Source organism: Callospermophilus lateralis, chromosome 10 (assembly GCF_048772815.1).
Source record: "Callospermophilus lateralis isolate mCalLat2 chromosome 10, mCalLat2.hap1, whole genome shotgun sequence".
In the NCBI taxonomy this organism is placed as follows: Eukaryota; Metazoa; Chordata; class Mammalia; order Rodentia; family Sciuridae; genus Callospermophilus; species Callospermophilus lateralis.
Genome location: NC_135314.1, coordinates 97889620 through 97915206, shown reverse-complemented (window position 1 = coordinate 97915206; position 25587 = coordinate 97889620).

The following is a 25587-nucleotide window of genomic DNA, read 5'->3' as shown; positions in this document are numbered from 1 at the left end:
CTGATTGTGTAGTGACAGGAGTGCCTGATCAGGAAAATCCTTGTGCAAAGGCACAAGTTGAGACTGCACAGTTGCTATGGTGATGTCCTGTTCAAAAGAGGTTCTGTGCATGCCACCAGACTATCAGTCTTGACCTGAATTCAGACACCAGCTGCCAGGGGTAAAGAATTATGAGCACAAGTTGACAATTATAATTAGGTTGCCCAGAAGTTCATCCTTCATCCTGTATGCTTTGAAGAAACTTTCTCCCCCCCAAAATACTTTTGATATTAAAAACTATAGAATGAAAGTGCTGAGCTAGCTCTGGGTTGTTCATCCCTCTTCAGGGGTATGAAGAACCACCAGGGCCCAGGTTTTCTCTTTCTTTGTGTTCTGTTTTTCTTTTCTCCATCCTCCATCACCCTGTCCAGTTCCTGAATTAACTGCAGAGCAGGTCACCACAGTTGTTGCCCAAACAGGGACTGAACACAGGGTACTTCTTCAATGGTCAGATGAGGGGAGGCTCCTCAGGATGCACATGAGATAGAGAGAGGTAAGGAGTGAGTTTATAGCTAGGTGTAAAACATGGAACAGCTAGGATGCAAAGAAAGAAATCTCTATTTCACAATACTTATGCTTAAATCTATGCTTAAAGCAAAGAAGGCACACAGTTTCCACAGTTTTTAAAATTTATTACTAAAACTTGCCAAGGGTTCCCTAATGAGGGAACAGTATATTTTTAGAGACTTGGGCATTAGGCATCCTTTGTAAAGTAATGCTTAAGGCTCAAGAAATAAAAGAGGAAAAAAAAAAAAAAGGTGCTTTTCAGAAAAAAAACATAAACTATAGCACCACACTTTAAGAAGATAGTTTAAAAAAAAAAAAAAAAAGTTACAACAGATTTTCTTACTTCTTAGTTTCTGCTAGATATTTACCTCTCTTAGGCCTGCATTTAAAATGGAAATTACAGAGGCCTGCAGAGAACCAATTAAGACAAAAGAAAAAAAAAAAAAAGGTGTCACTTTTAAATCACAAAAAAGACTTGCAGAGAACTGGTTAAGAGCAAAAAAAAAAAAGTGTCACTTTTAAATCTGAGCCACTTCTGGCTTGGCTGGCTAACTTATCTGCTTTTTCACTAACCAGCCTGCTTGCTTCACAAGCTCATCACTAATGCTACAGCACCAGGAGTAAAAATCCTGCATATACAAGCTTTCTTTTTCTTTTTTTCTTTTTTTTTTTGAAAATCACTTTTTATTTTTTTAAATCTTTTTTTATACTTTTTTATTTATATATGACAGCAGAATGCTTTACAATTTTTATTACACATATAGAGCACAATTTTTCATATCTCTGGTTGTATACAAAGTATATTCACACCAATTCATGTCTTCATACGCGTACTTTGGATAATAATGATTATCACATTCCACTAAAGGATTTCACAGGCCCCCACATCTAAGCTAATGTAACTTTCTGATTTGATAAAAATGTTCTACATATTCTTTTACTAAAGTATTTCAGCTGTTAAGTGTTTTTTAGAACTCCTATTTTTTAAAAATTCTATATTTTTGAACTCATGGCTTTATGGTAAGTTCACATTTGATGCCTAAGTTAATGTAGATTTCTGAAAAGTCTTATTTTATCTAACTGTAGAGGTTTTTAAACTCTGTCTTTATACAGAAGTCAAATTTTTCAATGTTTATCTCTCAAATACATTTAAAAAAATCTCCTTTTACAAAATCCTTAAAAGGATACAGACATGGTGATGTTAGGAGTAAATCTGATAGCTATTAAATTAATCTGATATTTATTATTAATCTGATATTTATTAAATGTGTTTTCATAAATTGGTAAATGAAAATGTTTTGAGATTGCTTTGTTTATGTGTCTTCACTAAAATGAGATTACTAAGAGTTAAGAGTTGTCAGATGTGACTTATATGCAAAGAATGTAAGAAGTTTCAGTTGGGCATCAATTAAAATACTATAAAAACATACATGTAGGTGTGGGGATGTGGCTCAAGCAGTAACAGGATCACCTGACATGCGCGGGGTGCTGGGTTAGATCCTCAGCACCACATAAAAATTTAAAAAAATAAAAAAATAAAGATGTTGTGTCCACCGAAAACTAAAAAATAAACATAAAAAAACCATAAATTTATTTCATCTTATTAAAATGGAGTAATTTGTCTAAATTTAGAAATTTCATAAGGTCTGCTTCAAAATGTGAATTTTAAAAAGAGATAAGAAGTCTCTAGATATAAAAATAAAAAGAAAATATCTCTAGATTAAGAAGTCTTTCATGTGATAAAATAAAAAGTTGTAAAATGTCTAAGATACAAAACTTTATCGAGGGTAAATTTTTAAAAAGTTTCTGTGTAACTAAATTGGTTATATATAAGTAGTACAATCAGTTAAAGTTATTTCAGGCTTTTCTTCTTTAAAAAGAAAATTCCTAATCTGTGAGCTGAAGACCTATTACTGAGTCTCAGGCATGGAGCATGTTTATAGAAACAGACAAGAGGAAGCAGCTCTTTTTACACACATCTGTTAAGTTTCATGAGGGAGTGATCAAACTCTAGGACTGTTGTTTACAATTCAAAAGCTAGGGGCTCATGGTTAATTAGTCTTTCTCAAAAAGGGATTAGAGAAGTGAGGGGAACTGACCCTTTCCCCCAGACACAAAGGCAAGTTTTAATGTGATGATATGAACCAATGTTTAATCCTCTATGTGTTAAAGTAATAAGGATTTCATAAAACATTAATGCTCTTATGTATCAAGATTATTTCTTATGTCATTTTTTTTAAACTTGAAAAATTAGTCTTAAAGGAATTGTTTTTTTGTCTAACTTTGGTTAAACAACCACTCTTATTTTAGAGTATTACACTATATTCCAGAGTCTAAATTTTTCTTTAAAATATGAACTTGGTTAATATAAAAACATCAGTGTGATTGTGGTGCTGTTACTGGCTTCTTTGCATTCTAAAAGTATTCATATACAACTCTTTAAAATAAAAGGATTGGAAAGCATTTTACCAAGCTGGCATTCTCCAAACTAAAGTTCTCTTTAACAATGATCTCGTGCAGACTTATATAAAAATAATAAATTTAGTTGGAAATTTATTTGTTATTTAATATTTTGTAATTAGATAAAAGTAATCTGACATAATTTATAAAATTACGTGTTTCTCTTTACAGTAGAATGGAAATGTAAATATTTTTGAAAGGCAATTAGGACAGCCTGGTTTATTTATTTATTTATTGAGAGAGAGAGAGAGAGAGAGAGAGAGAGAGAGAGAGAGAGAATTTTTTTAACATATATTTTTTAGTTTTTCGGTGGACACAACATATTTATTTTATTTTTATGTGGTGCTGAGGATCAAACCCAGCGCCCCATGCCAGGCGAGCACATTACCGATTGAGCCACATCCCCAGCCCAGCCTGGTTCATTTAAAGATTAACAATATGGGATGTGCAGATATTCTGCCACCTTCCTAAAAAAGGGGGTTAAAAGCTCTCTTAGCTTCTTTGGTTTATGTTTCAGATATAATGTTAAATTATGTTAACAGATGCATATAGACTCAGGAAATGATATAGGAAAATTTTATAAAATAATATTTCAGGAAGAGGTAAAGGTCAGTTTCAGAAATAAAATACCTTACCTAGGATTTGTTATGATGCCACCTCATCTGAATTAAGTCTCTGTCCCTCACCTTATTCCATATCAGGGTAACCACTCAAGTTGACTTGAAGTTAACTTCAAAAGATAAATTTCTGTTATAAAGATTACTGTGATCTTAAACAACAACAACAACAACAAAAAAATATATATATATATATATATAATACATAGTTAAGTAAAGGTTTGGGACCTACAAATAATTATGTTTCTTGATTCATAGCTACAATACAATCTAAATATATTTTTACTTTTGTTAATTTATTTATTTTCTTTGTAAACTTTATAACAGTTATTTGTTAATGCCTTACAAAAGTACAACTTTTAATAGAACAACTTAAGTTAATTTGAGATAATAAGACCATCACCTATAAGACAAACAAGATGTAAGGCTGACTTCAAGTACTTATACTACCCCGTTCATAATTTTATTACTCAACTTATTATTAAAGGCAGAATTCAAGTCATATAATTGGTGGGAGCTGAACCTTTTTTCATTGGGACCCTTTTTTCTGTTCAACAACAGCATTGGCTGATAACCCTCACATGCTAGGTGGGTAACTTTTGGTAATTTTCCTGGTCAAGGAAGAAATACACATCAAGTAATTTCTTACTGTTTAGCTACTTTTGCAGTGCTGGGCTGTCCTCTACAAATTAAAATTGACAATGTTCCAGCTTATACCAGTTTTTCTTTCTGACAGTCTTGTGATCAATATCATATTGATCACTGAACACGTATCCCTTATAACCCTCAAAGCCAGGCTATTATAGAATAGGCTCACTTGTCCCTTAAGTTACAATTACAAAAACAAAAAGAGGGAGAGAGAAATTCCACAAAATTGTTTGAATCATACTCTTAGTTTTATTTTTGTTTTTTAAAATTGTGACGCTGAGGGTTGCACTGCTGCTGAATGACAAATGGCTCCCACTGTTGTAGGCCCATCAGGCCTAGTCTGGTGGAGAAATTTACAAACAGGATAATGAAATGGAGAAGACTCAGTGATAATATGGGGTAATTGTTGTGTCTTTCCAGAAGGTACAGCTCATCCTCTGTAGGTACCTAAGCTTGCTGTTCATCATCACCACGGAGGATCTTGAGTCACAGCTAAAATAACTGAAGAATCCAACCCATCAGGCTGAGGAGATGCTCAAACAACAGGAAGGTACTAAATCTCCAGTCACCATGTTTGTGGCCAGGCTGGTTTTATTAAGTTTAAGTTTTCAGTTAAGCATGGTTCATGGGGAAACTTATTGTATTTATATTGCCAACTAGCTGGGCTGGTGACCTGAGCTGGGTTCACAGGAGCTACCTACATCAATAACTGAGCAAATGGTGAAAGAAGCACGCAACACACGGAAATACCTTTTGCTTGCAGGAATCAGAGATGATGGCTCTTGACCTTAAGAGTCCATTTGAAAGAGAAAGTGAAAGCACACCTGCAACCCTGTTTATTGAGGAGAAAGATGTTCAAGAAAGTTCAACCAAAATAAGTTACGGATTTAGGTTTCAGGAGGTTGCTTGGTGATGTCTTGCAGTCAGCAGATTGACTGACATCCTGGAAGGCTATACCCATCTTAGATGCTGTGTGGGATCAAAGGCAGATGGAGCAAAAAGGACACATATGTCATACAGTCCAGTCAGAGCATCCCCCTCATGTGCTCAAATGCTCATAGCTCACACACACAGCCCATTGCTGACTCATGACAGATTTATTTCCCAGATCCACCTTTACTGCACCCAGCTGTGTGGACAGGAGTATCTATTCCATTATTTACTAATACACATAAGAGGAGGTTTTTAGATAAATATATTTCCCCCGTTTCTACAATTGGTTTTAATTATACTGGATATAGTGGGAGTCTACCTATATGTTGGTCCCACAATGAAAATGTTGGCTGTTTAAAAGTGACCCCAGAAAAAAATCTCAGAATATGGAGGAGCAAGGGAAGCCAATGTGACTGACTCTTGGGATTTGAAATTATATGTCAATCAGTTATAAAAATGAGACTCCCCAAGGACATAACTGTGTTTCCCACAGAGCATCCACCAGTATTTTATTGCCGTAATCATGCTACAATAGAATCGAATGCCTTTCCTGAATGAATGGAAAGTGTCTCTGGCAATAGTGAGTATATTCTGGACTGGTCCCAAAGAATTAAGAGACACCCACATTAGGAATTTATGACTTTTACAGGATTTGTTATTAATGTTCTGACCCTCAGTGGTGGTGGCATACAAAAAAAAAAAAAAAATCTTTGGCATTTAGATTTCATCAATTATACTGGCAGCTCCTAACTGATCTTGTGGAGAGGAACTGTAAAATGGCTACCTGCTATGTCCTGCAGGCTTGTGTACAATCTTGTTAAGTTTTAATTTCTGGGAATAAAAAAGTAAATAGCATCAGAGAAAAATATTATGTAACTTGTCAAAGTTGCAATCTGACTAACTGCATTACTAGGAATAATAATGGATAAGGAGTGCTTGTGTTACTACAACCCTCCTTTGTTTTAAGCCCAGCTAACATTTCAGTTTCCTGATATTCTGATGCTGAACTTCAAGTTCTACAACTCATTCATATCAATCTAAATAGACACCTGCATGTTCTTGGTCTTAGTGAATTTGGAGGAGTCACTTTGATATCTCTTTTTGTTTCTGCCATGATATCCACCATAGCCTTATCCAAAACCATTCAAAATGCTTGTTTTCTTAATGATTTGGCTCAAAATACTTCCAAAGTGCTGAGAGCCATGGCCAAGTCTATATGGCCCCTGGCATTTTGCCAACAGTATTGGTTGACAGGCAGGGCATTACTATCCACCTCGGCCGCTACTTTTGAGTTCTCGTGCTACTTTGGAGTTCTCCTGGGGATTCCCGGGGATTCCTGGAGGTTCCCATTGGTTGGGGAAGTGCAGGAGGAGGGATTTCTGGGAGAGATATTTCCGGCTGCGGGTTCCTGGACGAGCCACGTGGCATTCGGGAGAATTCCCCCGGAGCCTGTATAAAGTGTTTTCTTGCAGTTCAAAAATGAAGTTTGTTCCTGCTTCAGTGGCTCATGATTTGTGCCCAGCCAGACTGCGGCAATTGGTGGCCCATGTGGGGAACCTCTGACGCTTCAGGGTAACTGAAATTGCTCACGCCTAAGGGAAGGCGAGAGAATGGGTGAACATTTTAAAAAACAATGTGTTCTTGTTTTGATTTGTTTTGGTTTTGTTTCAAGCTGCCTATCCCTAGAATTTTCTCAGGCAGACTGGGAAAAATGGTTGGCTCAAGGTTTGAAGTTGTTCGCCCCTGAGGAAGAGATAGAAATAGACCACAAATGCACATGTCAAGAAAATAGGAAAATTGATACAACGATTTTTTGTTCCGTTTTTGTTTCATTCTGTTTCGGTTTTGTTTTGTGTCATCTTATTGGGTTGCGTTATCTTTATAACAGATTAGAAATTAGTAAAAAACAAATTGAAAGAGTGTTAAGTAAATTGTTAGAGGTTCAGAACATGGAGAAAGACTTTTTAGATCAAGCAAAGGAGAAGGTCTCTCGAGCTAGTCAGAGGAAGAAAATTTAAAGGAAGAAAGCTTAGAGGAGAAACAGCTATTAGGGAAAAAGCTACAACAAGAGGCTGCTACCAACACCGTTCTATCACCAGAGGGTGTAATTCAACCAACAGCTCCACCTATGGAGATAGCTGAGTGGCCCTCAACCCCTGTAGTTGATACATGGGATCCTGAGACAGGACCTCAAAGATTAGCATGCCCTGTACTTGAGTAGGCAGGAGGGCAGCAAATTCACCGTGCTTTAGATTTCAAAACAGTGAAGCAGTTAAAGGAGGCTGTAACAACCTATGGTCCTCAAGCACCCTTCACTGTAAGCATGGTCGAATCCATTACCAACTTGGACATGACGCCAGCAGATTTGGCTAGTATGTATAAATCTGTGCTAAATGGAGGACAATATTTGTTATGGAAGGTTGCCTGTTAAGGTCTGTAAACAAGTCAGATTGGCACCTGTTATTTTGCCAGAGAAATGTTAGAGTCTGTAAACAAGTCTGGATGGCGCCTGGCCAAATGCCAGAGGGAGTGGTTTGTGAAGTAACAAAAGCAAGCCATTAAGTGTGGAGATTCCTTATTGGTTGACTGCTGTAACTATTTTATGCTAATTAGATAGGCTGTGTAAAATGTATAAATATGGCTCAGATCCTACAATAAACGGCTCCTTTTCCTGCTGCATCAACGTACACAAGTTATTCGCCACCCCCTGGTTATTTTGCCCAACCAGCCGGGCTGCAGCAGATGGTGGCCCGTACAGGGAGCCCCGGGACACTCGGGGGTAAGTGACGAAAAAAGCTACCCGTCCATAGATAGGACGGGAGCAATCTGCTCTTCCCTAGGCAGATAGGGTGAGAGGAAAAATGGCCATTTTGAGAAAATGGAGAAGATTGATGCAGTATGTTTGTGTCTTGTTTTGTCTTGAAATGTTGTATTGTCTTTGTGATGAAAATATGGAAAGGGTGAGAAGTAAATTGATAAGGGAAGAAGGCACCCCAGTGGAACCAAGAATAGTTAGGGCGTGTGTTGATAAAAGCCCAGAAACTCTAGTCAGAAAGAAAAAGAAAGTTCAGAAGAAGAAGGAATATCAGAAAAAAAGTTGCAGCAAAAGGCTATTACTGAATACTTTTCGATACCGGAGGGTGCGTGAATCGACAAGGCGGCTGCCACCTGCCCAAGCCGATCATGATGCAGCAAGAATTTTCCAAGCGGCAGTTGCTGGCTCTTCCTCACCCCCTGCCCAGGGGAGCGGATCACCACTGTGAGCCCAAATCTAGACCTAACCTGGAGGCACAGTCTCACAGGCTTTTGCTCCCTGTGCCCGGAAGCAGTTTGAGTCTGGGACTCTCCCCAGGGCCATCTGGGGCTGCCCGGGATGCTACAGCTGACAGAAGACGCTACTGGCGTCCCTGAAGTTTGATCATTTCCAAGGCCAGTAACTACAATGGGTCTCCCACACCTGGAGGCTGATGAGTAATGAGTACTATTAAGGCTTATTTCAAATGTAAAAATCCTTGAGATAATGTACTAAATTGTTCAAAAGGTTGTTTTCTTAGTGAAATGCTACAGGATTTTCTTTAGCCATCCAGAGTTCCTGCCTTCGTCCCAGTGCCGGTAAAAACAAAGGTGAAAGAATTTACAATGTTGCTGAGAACCTGAGGAAACTTTGGCTGAGAACCCGATGAGACTTCGGAGTTGTTGCTGTTTCTGCTGCTACAACTTAAGCTAGCTGCCTGCAGAACTTACCTGGACTGTGATTTACCTGGACTGTGAGTTAATCTATTGAGACACTTCTTTACCTGGACTTTACCTGGATTGAGACAACAAACTGTAATCTACAACAAATTGTAACTCGGTATCTTTGCTAATGGTGTCATTGCTGGTATAATTTTTCCAAGGGCTTCTTGCATGGAGCCATCAATTGGCTTGGTATTGTAGCATTTTGTATCCTCCCTTTCTGTTTCTAGCAGGTTATTTATGGTGTTTCTGTAAAAAACACTATGGTCGTTATTTAAATTAAACAAAAGGGGGAAATGTTAAGGTCTGTAAACAAGTCAGATTGGCACCTGTTATTTTGCCAGAGAAATGTTAGAGTCTGTAAACAAGTCTGGATGGCGCCTGGCCAAATGCCAGAGGGAGTGGTTTGTGAAGTAACAAAAGCGAGCCATTAAGTGTGGAGATTCCTTATTGGTTGACTGCTGTATCTATTTTATGCTAATTAGAAAGGCTGTGTAAAATGTATAAATATCACTCAGATCCTACAATAAACGGCTCCTATTCCTGCTGCATCAACGTACACAAGTTATTCGTCACCCCCCAGTTATTTTGCCCTGCCAGCCGGGCTGCGGCAGTTGCCAGTGAGCAATTTTGCATGGAGACGGCTAGGCAAAATGCAGCAGCAGGTTACCCTAAAAGAAATCTAGATATGTTGTTAGGAAAAGGACCTTATGAGGGTCAACGGCAACAAACTGAATATGATCCTGGCGTATTTGCACAAATTGCTGTAGATGCGGTTAGGGCATGGAAAACTTTACAGGGGCATGGAGATTTACAAGGACAATTATCTAAGGTAATACAAGGAACTAATGAACCTTACGCTGAATTTGTAGATAGGCTTATTCAAACAGCTTCCAGAATTTTGGGGGATACAGAATAAGCAATGCCATTTATAAAACAACTGGCTTATGACCAAGCAAATCGTTGCTGCAGAGAGGTCATTAGACCATGGAGACATGAAGATTTAAACACATATATTAAATTATGTAGAGACATTAATGAATGAGGGCAAGTCTTGGCAGCGGTACAACAGGCTTTAGATGCCAGGCCAAAAACATGCTACAATTGTGAACAAACAGGACATTTTAAGAGGAATTGCCCCATAGGAGGAGGGTTTAACAAAGCTAGGTATCAAAGGAATAGAATACCGGGTATTTGCCCACAATGCCATAGAGGGAGACATTGGGCTAATGAATGCCGTTCTCAAATCACCATAGAGGGTACTCCGTTATCAAAAACTGGACAAGGACCAGGTGTTTACCCACGATACTGTGGAGAAAGGCATCGGGCTCCATTGCCAAAAAACGGACAGGGGGGCCCAATGCTCCGGGGCCCACAACCACAAATATATGGGGCACTGGAGGAACCCAGAAACACCATGGAAGAACCCAGCAACACCATCAGAGTAGTGCCCAGGACACATTATCCATCAGATGTCTCATCAGACGAACCAGAGGGAGCGCAGGGGTGGACATCTGCGCCTCCGCCAGAGCCGTACTAACTACAGAGATGGGAGTTCAAATCATTCCTGCAGGAGTAAAAGCACCTCTTCCCCAAGGAACAGTAGGCTTATTGTTAGGACGCAGTTCTTCTACGCTAAAAGGACTTATGATTAAGTCCCGGGGTAATTGATCCTGATTATGAAGGTGAAATAAAAATTATAGCTAGTTCTCCAAAGGGTATATCAGTAATTTCATCAGGAGATAGAATAGCATAGTTATTAATAATACCCAGCCTACATGATAAATTTTCCAGTAGTAGTATAGAAAGAGGTTCCAGGGGATTAGTCTCCACAGGTGTAGATTGGGCTATGCTGTCTTTGAATTTAGATTCTTGCCCAATGCTAAAACTAAATATTCAAGGACATGAATTTAATGGGCTACAGGATACAGGTGCAGACCTTAGCATCATATCTCGTCAAGAATGGCCAAAACATTGGCCGTTACAACAAGTCACTCAAACGCTTCGAGGCCTAGGAGTGGCAACAAATCCCCATAGAAGTGCAATGGTTTTAGATTGGAAGGATCCTGAAGGATGTGAAGGAACTATACAGCCATATGTATTGGATAATCTTCCTATAAATTTATGGGGACGAGATGTCCTAGATCAATTAGGTTTGACATTAACAAATAACATCAATCCAAATACGTCCACTATTAGGACTAGACAAGATTTCAGGAAAGAAAAAAGATTAGGAGAACAAGGTATAGCAGCACCAATTCAAATAGATTAAGGAATAAATAGACATGGACTGGGTTTTCAGAAGGGGTCACTGAGGCAATAAAAATTACTTGGAAATCAGATAGACCAGTATGGGTTCTTTAGTGGCCCCTGACTAAAGAAAAGATACAAGCAGCCCATGACCTGGTCAAACAACAATTAGCCGAGGGACATATACAACCTTCCATATCTCCCTATAATACTCCCATTTTTATCATTAAAAAGAAATCTGGTAAATGGAGATTATTGCAAGATTTAAGAGCCATTAATAATGAGATGGTTATTATGGGACCTGCTCAATCCGGGATTCCTCAATTGTCTGCTTTGCCAAAAACCTGGTACGTTATAGCTATAGATATTAAAGATTGTTTTTTTTCAATTCCAATTTATCCTGAGGATAGTCCACATTTTGCATTTACTATCCCTGCACTGAATCATGAAGGTCCTGATCAGAGATATGAATGGAAAGTACTCCCTCAAGGGATGGCTAACAGCCCAACTATGTGTCAAATTTATGTTAACAAAGCAATTCAGCCACTTAGAAATCAAAATTCTGAACTACAAATATTTCACTATATGGATGATGTATTGTTAGCAAACAAAGATAAAAACACATTGCTAGAATGTTATGCCACACTTACAAATTTATTAAAAAATTATAATCAAGAGATAGCAATAGATAAAGTACAATTAAATTTTCAAATTAATTATTTAGGAGTTCTATTGTCCTCAACCATGGTCCGTCCACCAAAAATTCAAATACGAGTAGATCAACTCAAATCACTTAATGACTTTCAAAAGTTATTAGGAGACATAAATTGGATAAGGCCTTATCTAGGTATACCAACAGGAGAGTTGGGACCTTTATTTGATATCCTAAAAGGTCCATCAGATCCAAACTCACCTCGCATGTTAACGCCTGAAGCAAGAAATGCATTAAAAATTATTGAAACATATATGGAAAATATGCATTTGGATAGAATTGATATAACTTTGCCTTTATTATTTATTGTAATACCAACAAAAAATATTCCTACAGGAGTATTTTGGCAAGAAGGTCCATTATTGTGGATACATTTATCTTATTCTCCTAACACTGTTCTTACTAGGTATCCTGAGGCTGTAGGACTATTAATACTCAAAGGAATAAAAGCAGCAAAGGGAGTGTTTGGAATTTCTCCCAATAAAATTATTACTCCATATACTATGGATCAAATTGATGAGTTAGCTAATGAGTTAAATACTTGGGCAATAATCATGTGTAAATCTAATGTTTCATTTGATAATCACTTACCATCTAATCCTTTGTTGTCTTTTTGGTCTAAGCATCCTGTAGTTTTTCCAAAAATGACAAGAAAAACCCCTATCATGAATGCTCCAAATATATTCACTGATGGGTCAAATAATGGTACAGCAGCAGTAGTTACCCCTGATCAAACTTTTACATTTTTAGTACCCAAACAATCAGCTCAAAAGGTAGACCTTAATGCAGTTTTACAAGCTTTTGTGATGTTTAAAGATTCTGTATTTAACTTATTTTCTGATATTCAGTATATAGTTAATGCTATAGTATCCCTTGAATATGCTGGTAGGATTTCCCCTTCCTCTACTGTTTTCTCTTTGTTTTCTGCTATACAAAGTCTAATCTGGGACAGAAAAGATCCATTCTTTATAGGACATATCAGAGCATATACAGGATTGCCTGGAGCCCTTAGTTTGGGCAACGATTTAGCAGATAAAACTACACATGACATACATATTGTCTCTGCACTAGAAGAAGCTACACATTTTCATAAAAGGTTCCATGTCAATGCTAATACTTTACAAAAGTGTTTTAAAATAACTAAGGAACAAGCTAGACAAATAATAAAACAATGTCAATATTGTGTGACCTTTTTACCACAAGTTAATCTTGGAGTCAATCCTAGAGGAATGATATCTAACCATATTTGGCAGATGGATGTCACACACTTGCCAGAATTTGGAAAATTAAAATATTTGTATGTTACAGTTGATACTTCTTCTGGATTTTTGATGGGCTCCCTTCATGCCGGAGAAAAAACTAAAGATGTTATAGCTCATTGCTTACAAAATTTTGCCACTGTGGGCGTTCCAAAACAGTTAAAAACAGATAATAGTCCTGGTTATACTTCTACCTCTTTTAAACAATTTTGCTCATCATTTGGCATTACTCATATAACAGGAATTCTATACAATCCTCAGGGACAAGGCATAGTTGAAAGAGCTCATCAAACTATTAAAATGTACTTATTAAAGCAAAAAGAGGGAATTGGAAAGGGGTATATATCCCCCCAAGATAAACTTAAAATAACACTTTTTACTCCAAACTTTTTAAATTTGAATTCATCAGGACTTAGTGCTGCGGAAAGGCATATGTGTCCAAAAAATGTACATAAGCCTAAGGTACTTTGGAAGGATATTCTAAGAGGACAATGGAAAGGTCCTGACTCAGTGATTGTCTGGAATCGGGGGTCTGTTTGTGTGTTTCCACAGGGAGAACAGCAGCCGATTTGGATTCCAGAGAGATTAACTAAGGTCCTGACCCAGTGATTGTCTGGAGTCGGGGTTCTGTTTGTGTGTTTCCACAGGGAGAACAACAGCCAATTTGGATTCCAGAGAAACTAACCAAAGCGAATTCTACAGACCAAAAAAAAGGTGATTTGACTCAAATCCATAACAGCTGATATCCAGAGCTCCAGTTTGGCTATTCTTACATCTGCGACAGTGGTTAACCAGGATGCTTTTTTCAATATTTATTTTATTATTGCCTTTTCCCACATCATAAAGTTCTATTTTATTTTTGAGCTCATACAGACCTAGGTTAATGTTTTTCTGATCAGTTTTATTTTTTGACTGTGGAGTTTTTAAACATTGCAATGGAGATTTCACCTGGGTAAGGCTACAAGGCCTTTACTATTGTCTTGTGTGTTGTATGTTATGTGTGCACACTTCTGTTTTGTGTTGTATGTCTGTATGTGCGGATGTCCATATATCATATATGAGGAGCGCTCATGAATAAATGGATCCAAATTTTTTTATTCACATGATTTTAATGGTTTAATTTAGATTGGGTAAACAGCTGTTGAAAATTGTTTTAATATGTGAACAAATAAGGAGGTTAACAGATCTGTTTTTTTACTTTCACCTTTCCTTTTCGTTATATTTAATAATTCTGTTCAGGATAATGTAAATTTTTTAAAAAATTGTTTTCTTAGTGCCTGTTGGAATGTTACATAATTTTTTTTTTTTAGCATCATTGTCAGAATTTCTATCTTCATCCCAGTGCCAGTGAAGACAAAGATAAAACCAAACTACAGCTTCTTCGATAGTTATCACAGCAAACTGTATAACTGATGCATCAATGAATAATAACTCAACAAGTAATGATCAATCAAGGAGTCGATTTACTTTGGGAGGAAATGGACATATTGACAGATTCCTCTGCTTTGAACTGCTTGCAGAATTTGCCTGGACTATGTATCACTTGTATGCATTGTGAACTATCTGTTGGTGCAGGGAATTGTGGTAGTGCTGGAGTATTTTTGCTGATGGTGTCACCGGTGGTACAATTTTTCACAGGAGCCCTCAATTGGCTTGGTGTCATGGCATTTTGCATCCTCCTCCCTTCTACTAGTGATGGTCTAAAATTTGGGGGCCAACAAAGGTGAGGCAAAGAACCTCACCCCCCGCCCCACTGGCACCAAGGCCAAATTTGGGGGCCAACAGAGGTGAGGCAAAGAACCTCACCCCCCCACTGGTGCAAAGGCCTATCCACAAGTATGGCTGTATGCTGAACCGGTAGTCAGTGATGGGTATGATCCAATTGCAGTGGTACCAACCTAAGACAGGAGGCTGACACCTAGAGGTCAGCTCATCCGATGACGGGTAAGCACCATATGTTGAATTGGACTACCTAACAGGCATGGACCCTAAGCCACATTGCTTGTTGTTTAATTAAACAGAAGCGAGGATATGCTGAGAGCCATGGCCGAGTCTGTATGGCCCCTGGCATTTTGCCAACGGTATTAGTTGACAGGCGAGGCATTACTATCCACCTCGGCTGCTACTTTTGAGTTCTGGAGCTACTTTGGAGTTCTCATGGGGATTTCCAGGGATTCCCCAAGAGTTCCCATTGGTTGGGGAAGTGCAGGAGGAGGGATTTCCGGGAGAGATATTTCTGACTGCGGGTTCCTGGACTAGCCACGTGGCGTTCGGGAGAATTCCCCAGGAGCGTGTGTGAAGTGTTTTCTTGCAGTTCAAAAATAAAGTTTGTTCCTGCTTCAGTGGCTCGTGATTTGTGCCCAGCCAGACTGCGGCACCAAAGGCTTACAGAATCAGGTAAATGTTGATGACAAGATACAAATAAAATTAAAAGCCCTGGAAGCTACGGTCATACATACAGGAAATGAGCTCGCCACTCTTAAGTTCAGTCAGTAGTGTTATTGCCATGCTGTCTACAAGTTTGTTTGTGTTACAGGAGCAAGATATAACACTTCCCATTGGAATTGGTAGAAAGGCAAAAATCATTTAATGGGCATTTAGCGGAGAAATAATGACAGTCTAGACCTCATGGAGTAACATCATCATATCCAGAATATTCACTAGACCAGGAATGGTCTTGTGGATCCTGTATGGCTTCCTGAACAAATAATTAATAAATTTTTAAATGGTTTTAATCATTAAAATATGTTGAAACATATAATATTTTATTTTTGGAATTATGTGTTTGCTATTGATACTTTTTTATGTTATAACAATGGGATGCCACATCTTCTGAGAAGAAATCTGACAACTCCAAATAATAGCTCAATATTTGTGCTTAAAAATAAAGAAGGGGAGATGTATAGAATGATGATTTGAAGTAAGATCTTTGATTATCCAGTGACAGGAGCAGCCTGTACTAGGAAATCCTGGTGCAAAGGCACAGTTGAGACTGCCCAGTTGCTGTGGTGACACCCTGTTCAAAGGACATTCTGTGCTTGCCACAGGATTCAGTCTTGAGCCAGAATTTGAATACCAGATGCCAGGGGTAAAGAATTATGAATGCAGTTGATAATTATAATTGGGCCTCTAGTTTTCAAACTTGGTCCTGCTTGCTTTAAAGAAAATTCCACACAAAGAACAATTTTGATGTTAAAACTTATGAACATGCTGAACTAGCTCTGGGTCATTACGTCTCCATCAGGTTGCAATGAACCACCTGGTCTCATTTTTTTCTCTATTGATGGAGTTGTCTGAGATTCTAAGGACTGTGTTGGAGCTACAGATGTTAAGGAGTTCATATCTCCTGAGTTCTTGGCAGGCCAGAGGAAGCAAGAACAACAGACTGTTCTCAGGACATGCTCTGATGACATGATCAGACTAGCCACAAGTTCCTCTTGAGGCTGTGGACTTGCTTATGTTTTTCCCTTACGGTGGAGTTATTTGGGGAATGTTCCTGTTATTTTATGCTTAGCTCTTAGTATAGATCTAGGACAAAGAATAAGGAAAAAAAATATAAATGTAGCATTGTTTTAAAGAAGATGTTTAGGTATTTTGCTTCCCTAACCTCAAGGTTGCATTCCATAGTTGGGAACCCACTGTAAACTATAAAATGCTGTTCTTGCCAATAATAAACATCCTTAGTTGCATCAAGCTTTGGATACTCTGTGTTCCTTCACTCATCTTGTTCGGCTCTTCAGTATCCATCAACTCTCATTTCTGTCTGTCTGCCTTTTCTAATCCCCCATTTCTCCTTGCCAGGTTTTTGAATTAATGGGCATGCAATTCAGCCATCTTCTCAATTGTAACTCTCCCTTATATCTTGGGGACTTTTACAAACTCCACATGTTTACTAATTCCATGCCTCTCCATCTTCTTGAATGCATGAAACTTGCTTATGCTACAAGATTTTATTCATGTTAGAGTCATATTTTTTTTCTATTTCTTTTGAACATACATGTGGTTGTTCTGAGAGGATAACTGGGAAAAGGAAAAAAAAAACACATTTTGTTAGTTCACTATCATTGCTATTTGGAGAAATCAATCACAGGAATAAATGAGGAAAAAAACTTTTAAAGATTAAATGAATTTAAATTATCATATGCCAACAGATAAATATGCATGTGTGTGTGTGTGTGTGTGTGTGTGTGTGTACATACACACAAAATTAAAAAATAAATACCAAGGCAGGTGAAGAGGAGTAAGGACAACATAAAATTGTGCAGTAGGATAAAGACAACTAAAACAGGAGAATTATGTAAAACAGATGATATGATTGAACCAAATAAATATATTTTTATTTTTTTTTACTTTTTATTTTTTATGTTTTTTTAAACTTTTATTTGTTGTATATGACAATAGGATGCATTATAATTAATATTACACATATAGAGTCCAACTTTTCATATCTCTGATTTTATATACATGAAATCAAGTACGCAAAGTAGAGTCACATCCTTCATGTATTTTTACATGTACTAAGGGTAATGATGACCATCACATTAAGTCATCTTTTCTACCCCTATGGCCCTCCCTTTTCCTCCCTCCCCTTTTCCCCTTTGCCCTATCTAGAGTTCCTTTAATCCTTCCATCCACCCCACACAGCATATTATGGATCAGCATTCTTAAATCAAATACACTATTTGGCATTTGGTCTTTAGGACTGGCTAATTTCATTTAGCATTATATTCTCAATTATATTCATTATATTCACAATTCACAATAGCTAAACTGTGGAACCAACCTAGATGACCTTCAGTAGATGAATGGATAAAGAAAATGTGGTACATATACACAGTGGAATATTATTCAGCATTAAAAGATAATAAATTCATGGCATTTTCAGGTAAATGGATAAAGCTGGTTAATTTTTTTCTCTTTTTTATGGGATAGAAGCATGAAAAGTATATATCACAGCTTCATTCGTTATCAGTTTTGATTTAATGCATATAAAACTATGCTTGGGTTACATGAGGAGTTAAGTGTTCAGTATTGAATAAAGTGAAGGATATGAAAAAAAAACAACTCACAGGGAGCAAAGGAGGACAATGGGTCCCAGGGAAAGAAGGAAAACAATGGGCTTGGACATTCACCATTTCCCAGCAACAAGTATCTCTGGACTTTCACAGTTTCTACCACCATTCCCCTGACATCCCATTCTGCTATGATTCAGTCCCACTGAATCATATAAAACTCAGACCCCCTACTGTAACCAGTTGCCATTTTTTTCTCTTGAAAATGTGCCTGTCCAGTGCTTAATAAAGTACCAATTATCGATTGAGCTCTGTCTCCACTTCTTTTTCTTTCTCTTTCATTTTGCTTTTATTTGGTGCCAAAACCTAAAATGAAAATTTGAGGGTTTTTACTGTTTTTTTCAGGTTTTCCTCCAATTTCTCTCTCTCTCTTTTTGCCATATACTCAAAGGTTAGTAAGAGTTGCTAAAAAATAGCTGATAAGACCTTGAAAGTGAGTATTGATCACCAGCACTTTTATGGCTTTCTGAGGCTGTGGATGTACCCAGATATGTTTAACACAGCTGAATTCCCAGATTGACTGTTTTCTCAATCTCTCTCTCTCTCTCTCTCTCTCTCTCTCTCTCTCTCTCCCTCCCCCCACCTTATAGAAGGAGAGCCTTACTTTCTAAGACCGCTTTGGTGAAATAGTGGCTGATATATGACCTGAAACTGACCCCATTCTTGGGCTAGGCTTTTGCTGCGTTGCTGCTATGTGAACAGAGCACAGACCTGTATCAGATTCTTTATTTGAACTGGAGTCATCATCCTTCTAATCTTCTCCTCTCCAATCCCTCCCTTCTCTTACACACTTAGACCTCCATATCAGAGGCAACATTTTTACCATTTGTTTCTGCATGCAACATCAACCTCCTTATTTTTCAGAAAATTAACATCCCTTCTGGTCTCCTGTAGAGGCACCTGGCCTGAGACCCCCTAACTTTTGGCTCATCCAGACCCTGGGGTTCCCTCACCCCTGAGATTGTAGAAGGAGACACTCTCTCATTCTCTGATGAAACTCTGTCTGGTGATGGGAGACGTCAAAGGACACTTTGTTCTCAGTTGCCACTCCAGCGAAACCTCTTCAGTGTGGGAGCCTCCATCCTGCAGTACTCCCCCTTAGGTTGTCTCATAAATAATTTTAAGAACTTCTAATTCCAAACTGACCTTTAAATTAGATGCCTCATTATGCTTAGTACTCATATCTGGCTGTAATCTGAATCACACAACCTAAGGCAATGGCCCAAGTTCAGAATTCAGGATTTTTGACCCCCAAATTCTCCAAGACTTAGACAAATTCATCCAACAAAAAGGCAAATGGCCTGAGGTCCCTTACCTGCAAGCTTCCTTTTACCTTTACTCAAGGCCCTCATTATGCCAACCTTGCTCTTCTCTATAATCAATTCTTGCCGACTCCCCATTCAGTAAGTCCCCTAGATCATGTCCTGACCCCAGCCTTCTTCTTCATTTGCTGCTCCTGACATACCAGATGAACCCTCACCAAAAGTAAGTAAAGTAGGGAGCTATAAAGGAAAGTTTCATAGATAAATCTTCCTCACCTCCTACATATGCATGCTTAATCTGTTTTTCTGTATTTCCTAGTAAATGGGCCCACTGTGCTGACCCTCATATGTTTTATTTTCCAAGAAGCAATTTACCTGCAGCCCTGCCTGGCCTCTGTGGACAGGATATGTCACATTCCTTAGCAAACTACCTGCTCACTGCAGGAGAAACGCAGGTCCATCTCCTCTCAAACAAGTGGTGGGGATGTCAGACCTGACTTACTTTAGTTTCTTTTATGTGGGAGAAAATTTTTGTGGGGGACAGAAGAAGGCTTGAGACATCAAAAGGCAGCTGGCTGGGGCCACTCTGGTGCTGCATAAAGGTCTCATGTCCTGAGTCTGACTGACCTCAACAGCCTTCAGGGGTACCAATATCTGTCTCTTTTTCCACTTGACTTGTTCTGATGGTGGAAGGCACCCCCACCCAATAAGTCTTGGTTCCTGAGAAGAAATCTTGAATCTCAATCTGATCTAAGGTCTTTAAGAAAGATGTGACTCATTAACCTCCAGAGTGTGAGCCAAGCAATATCTCCTTCTTCAGAAATACTTCTACCACAATTTTGTCCATATTGTCTGCTTCTTAAACAGAGAGAAATTCTCAAGATAGATCTCCCCTAGATTTAAAATTAGACTATCTTCTCTAGACTCTCACAAGACACATTTTCTTCTGTACTCTCCTCATCTGGCAAGGAAAAAACTAAAATATCTGTCCCACATAATTAGAGTAAAACTACCCCTCATTGATCATAGTTCAGGAACCCAAATTATTTATTTTCTTTAGTTGAGATATCAACCAGAGTACTTACAGGCTTGCCTCCCACTTCAAATTGAGGAGCATAATATGAAATTAATAGTATATGAAATGAGAGTATGTGAGTATGGAAGTATCATATGAGAGTATGAGAAATCAAAAAGGACAGAGGGAACATGTAAGAAATTTTAAGAGCACAACTAGCTGACAAATGTCTTCCTTTATATTAAAATAGTTAATCACAGTTGAGATTAATTTTCTGCATTCAAACCTGGCCTGGTTACCAACTAGGGAAATTAAAAAAAAAAAAAGAGGTTAAAATGCCATATGAATGAGGTTTTGATCAAAATGGTAACTTCCCTTACTTCTTTTTATTTTTTTAATTAATTTATTTATTTATTTATTTTTTTGGCCTTCTGCAAACCAGGGAAACCTGACTATTTAGGAATCTCTCTTTTTTTTTTTAGACCATTTTTTTTTTATTGGTTGTTCAAACAGTACAAAGCTCATGACATATCACCTTTCATACATTTGATTCAAGTGAGTTACTTCCCTTACTCCTTAGTTTCTGCCAGATCTCTATCTCTCCAAGGTTTACAGAGCCTGCAGAGCTTGCCACACTTACAAGGCTTATTATAGAGGAGACTTCCCTAAACCAGTTTGAGACCAAAAGGAAAAAAGTCTCAATTTTAAATCTAAACCATTTGTGGGACCTAAATAGCTGGCTATCTTATCTACTCTTTGCATTCTACCATGCTGCTTTCTTAACAAGTTCCTCCCTAAACATTACAGAACAGTGAGGAATGATATCATATATACCAGTCTGTTGCACCTTGAGAATTTTTACCTAAGGATTTCAGAGCTCTCTCATTGTCTCAATGACTGAACTGACTCTAATCTGACCAAAAAGTATATTCTGATCCGATAAAGATGTTCTGCGTGCTGCTTTGCTAATTATGGCCCTGTTATTTATTTTGGAACACCTGTTTTGTAAAATTGTGTATTTTGGAACTCATCATTTTATGGTGAATTCACATTTGATCCTCCACACCTAAATTAAAATGATTTTCTAATCAGTCTTATTTTATCTAACTATAAAGGTATTTACACACTGTTTTTGTTCAGGCAGAAAATTTTTAAGAGTTAGATCTCAAACACATTGGAGAATCTCCTTTTCATAAAAACATTTAAAAAGACATAGAAATGGTGATATTGGGAGTAAATCTGATAGCCATTTAGGACAAGTAGCCATCTGAGTGTCCACCATTGCTGTTAGACTTTAAAACTATCCTTTCTCACTGCACAAGCCTCCGTGTTTAAGTCATAATGTAAAAGTCTGAGAAGATCTATTTTAATTTCTAAGACTTTAAATGTATTAGAGGCTTTAATAAACATCTGTAGTGTTGATTTCTACCTGTGGAGATCTACCCTCAAACAGCTATAATCTCTATCTTCCCTAAGAGAGATTTGTATTTCCAAATAGAGGCCATGTCCTCACTGGCCTTGTCATGGGAAAAACTTGGCTCTTACATCTCCTCATGAAAAATTACTGTTTTCTGTCATCATCATGATATTCATTGGCATGTTTCATGCTAAGACATTTATTTTTGTTTCTCTCATAGAAGCATCCACCCCCAAGAAAATTTTACAACCTGCTCTTTACAAACCAGATTTTTGTCACAGACTCCTCAACTGACCCAAAATTTTCCTAAAAGGGAAACCCAAACTGTTTTCCAATGTCAGTATCTCTAAGCCCTAAACACCCAGAGTGATTATTGTCCATTTTCCCTTAGAGCACTAATGGTTTTCTCAATCAGAGGGAAAATTGAGACCTGAGCAAAAGGACAGTGGAAATAATAAATAATTGGGTTGGAAAGATGGAGGCTGATTGAAAAACAATACTAAAATGCTAATACCTCCAGAGAACTTTCCCTTCTTCCAAACTTTTGCCAAGTTTACCTATTTCCCAGCAAGGAGTTTTAAATGAGTATACCCTAGGTGGTTCCCTTCCATTCTTTCTGGGTAGATATGCAAAATAGGGATAGGTAACCCATTGACATCTCCCTTCCCACTTTTGGTTACATAGGCAGGATGGGAAGAGTGGGGCATAAGATGAAAGAAAACCTGAAATCTATAAAATCAGCAGGACAGCCCTACTCCTCAGGCATCAATTCTGGACCTGCTCATCTCCAGAAGACTTGCTCTCTCTCTCTCTTCTATCCTTCAAATAAAAGATTTTGCTCTTGCTTTGCTCTTTCTTGAGTGTTTAATCTTCAACACTGTGGAGAATAGAGCCATATTCTGGTTTTCAAGACCAATTTCAGCATAACTCAGTGGCAGAGTACTCCCTAGCATGTGCAAGACCCTGAGTTTAACAGTACAGGGGAAAAACAAAAGAAAATGAAACAAGTAAAAGATTTCTTGTCATCTAGGCATAGAGGTATGCACCTATATTTTTAGTTTCTTGGAAAACTAGTAGGAAGATCACTTGAACCCAGGATTTCAGAGCCAAACTAGACAACATAGGGAGAATCAGTCTCAAAAAAAAAAAAAAAATCCCTGGTCAACACACAATTATTACTATATTCTCTTGTCTCGATAAATAAGAGAACATCCTTTCTTCCTGACTATCAAATCAAGAGATTAAAGTCATTTTAGTGAGACTTGTAATGTCTTGTAATGTGATTGATGATTGATAACAACAACAACAACAAATATATACTGGAAATTCAACCCAGAGATGCTGTAGCCTGAACTACATCCTCAATGCTTTTTATTTTTTATTTTAAGACAGGGTCTCACTCAGTTACTGAGGCTGTCCCAAACTTTCCATTCTTCTGCCTCAGCCTCCCAGTCACTGGGCTTACATTTTATGTCACCACATCCAGGGTGATAAGATTATGTTTTAAATGTTAATTTTAAAGTTTTTTATACTTTCAATTGTCATGATTCAATATATCTCTATGTACAGTTAAAATAGATACTGAATTATGTTAAAATTAATTTTTAAAAGGTGTATATACAATAGGAGGAGAGTATTAGTATCTGGAAGAGGAATGATCATTGAATAACAATTTGATTTCAACTTGATGCAGTAAAATGTTATTATTTTGTGGGCTTGCTGGAGCATACCTATAATCCCAGTGCCTTGGGAGGTTAAGGCATGAATAGGGCAAATTCAAAGTCAGCCTCAGCAACTGAGTGAGACATGTCTCACAATAAACATTAAAAATGGCATTAGATGTACCTCATTTGTAAGTGCCACTGTACACCCCCACAAAAAGTGACATTTTCTTTCTCCCAATTCTACCTCATGGTACAGTTATTATCTCACCTACCTTATTTAATGGGCCCTATGATTTTTTTTAATTTTTTTTAGTATTTTATGATCATAGACGATTATAAGCATATTGATAGACCAACAGGAGATTTTCCCCTTCTAAAGAACCTGAAAATGCTGAAAGTTATGTGGCCATGGTCTGTGACTCATAGAGGACTGCCAGCCTGATTAATCACAAGGTAGACACTGAGCAATACTTATCCTTAGGCACCTGGACTCTTCTCTGATGACACTTTTTGATGTTGTTGTTTTGTGATACTGGACCCCAAATTTAGAATAATAAAAGTGATCTATTGACTTTTTGCCTGGTAGGTAGAACCAAAGTCTCCTTCCCTCCCCTCACTATCCATGACAAAGCCTTCTCAAGTACCTGGCATACTTAGCAAATATTTGTTGGATGGAAAAATGAATGAATATGAAATACTTATTTATCCAAGCTCTATTAATAGGCATTTAGTTTGATTCATCTTTTTCACTGTTACAATACTATAATAAGGATTACTGTAAATCTATTTTTACCCGTGTCTCAAATTATGTCCTTAGAATAGTATCATAATGATGAAATTTTGGGTCAATAAATGTGAACATTTGAAATACCTCCATAATTTGCAAGACATTTTCCAGACAGTTTTTCAATTGGACCATATTATGATATTGGGGGACCTCTATCATCCTTGCATCTGATGCTTCCACATCTCATTGGGGCCTTACAAATGGTAACCACGTGATCTACCACAGAGCTCCATCTCTAGTCCACTGAAGAAAGTTCAACATAAAATGTTGATGAATGCTTGTAATCAATTTGTACAGAAAGTTGTGTGTGTGGGTGTGGGCAGGGGGGTGGTTAATTCTAAAACCTTCTGGTCCTCCTCCATTCATGTTCCATCTCAGTCCTCTTTTCTCCCTCTTCTTCTTGACCTCTAAATATTGGAGTAACCAGGGATCATCTCCATTCTACTCCACTCATTCCATCCACAGCTTAACTACTCATCCATGTGCTTTTAGCTTCCAGATTAATGTATGTGACCTTGATCTCCTCTGAACTCCAGACTCATGCTTACAAAAATTAAGATGGCATCTGCTCTTGGTTCCCAACAGGTACCTCACATTTAACCTTTTTGAGAGCCAGTCCCTGGCTCCCCAAATCTACTGCTCCAACAGTATTCTTCATCTCACTAATTAAGACCAGAATGCACTCTATTGTTCAGATCAGAACCCCAGAGACAGGTTTTGTTGGTCAGATCTTCATGGCTGTGACCAAAAACACTTGAGAAGAACAACTTAGAGAAAAAGTGTACTCGGGGCTCACAGTTTCACAGGTTCAGTTAACAGTCAGCCAATTCCACTGATTCCATTTATCTGGGCCCAAGGTGAGGCAGGATATTATGATGGAAGGATGTGGCAAAGGAAGCTGCTCAAATCATAGAAGACAGGAAAGGAAGGAGAGGAAGAGAAAGAGAGAGAGGGAGGGGAGAGGATGAAAGCCAGGGACAAACCTACTTCCCAAGGCCATACCCCCAGTGACCTTCCTCCTCTAGCCATTTCCACCTGCTTACAGTTATCACGTAATAGTGCATTCAGCTATCCATGAATAAATCCAGCAAATGGATTAATTCACCTATGAGGTCACAGCCCTAATTACTGCCCCCAAACCTCACTTCTGAACTTCACTGCATTTGGGATTATGCTCCCCAAACATGAACTTTTCAAAGGACATTCCGGA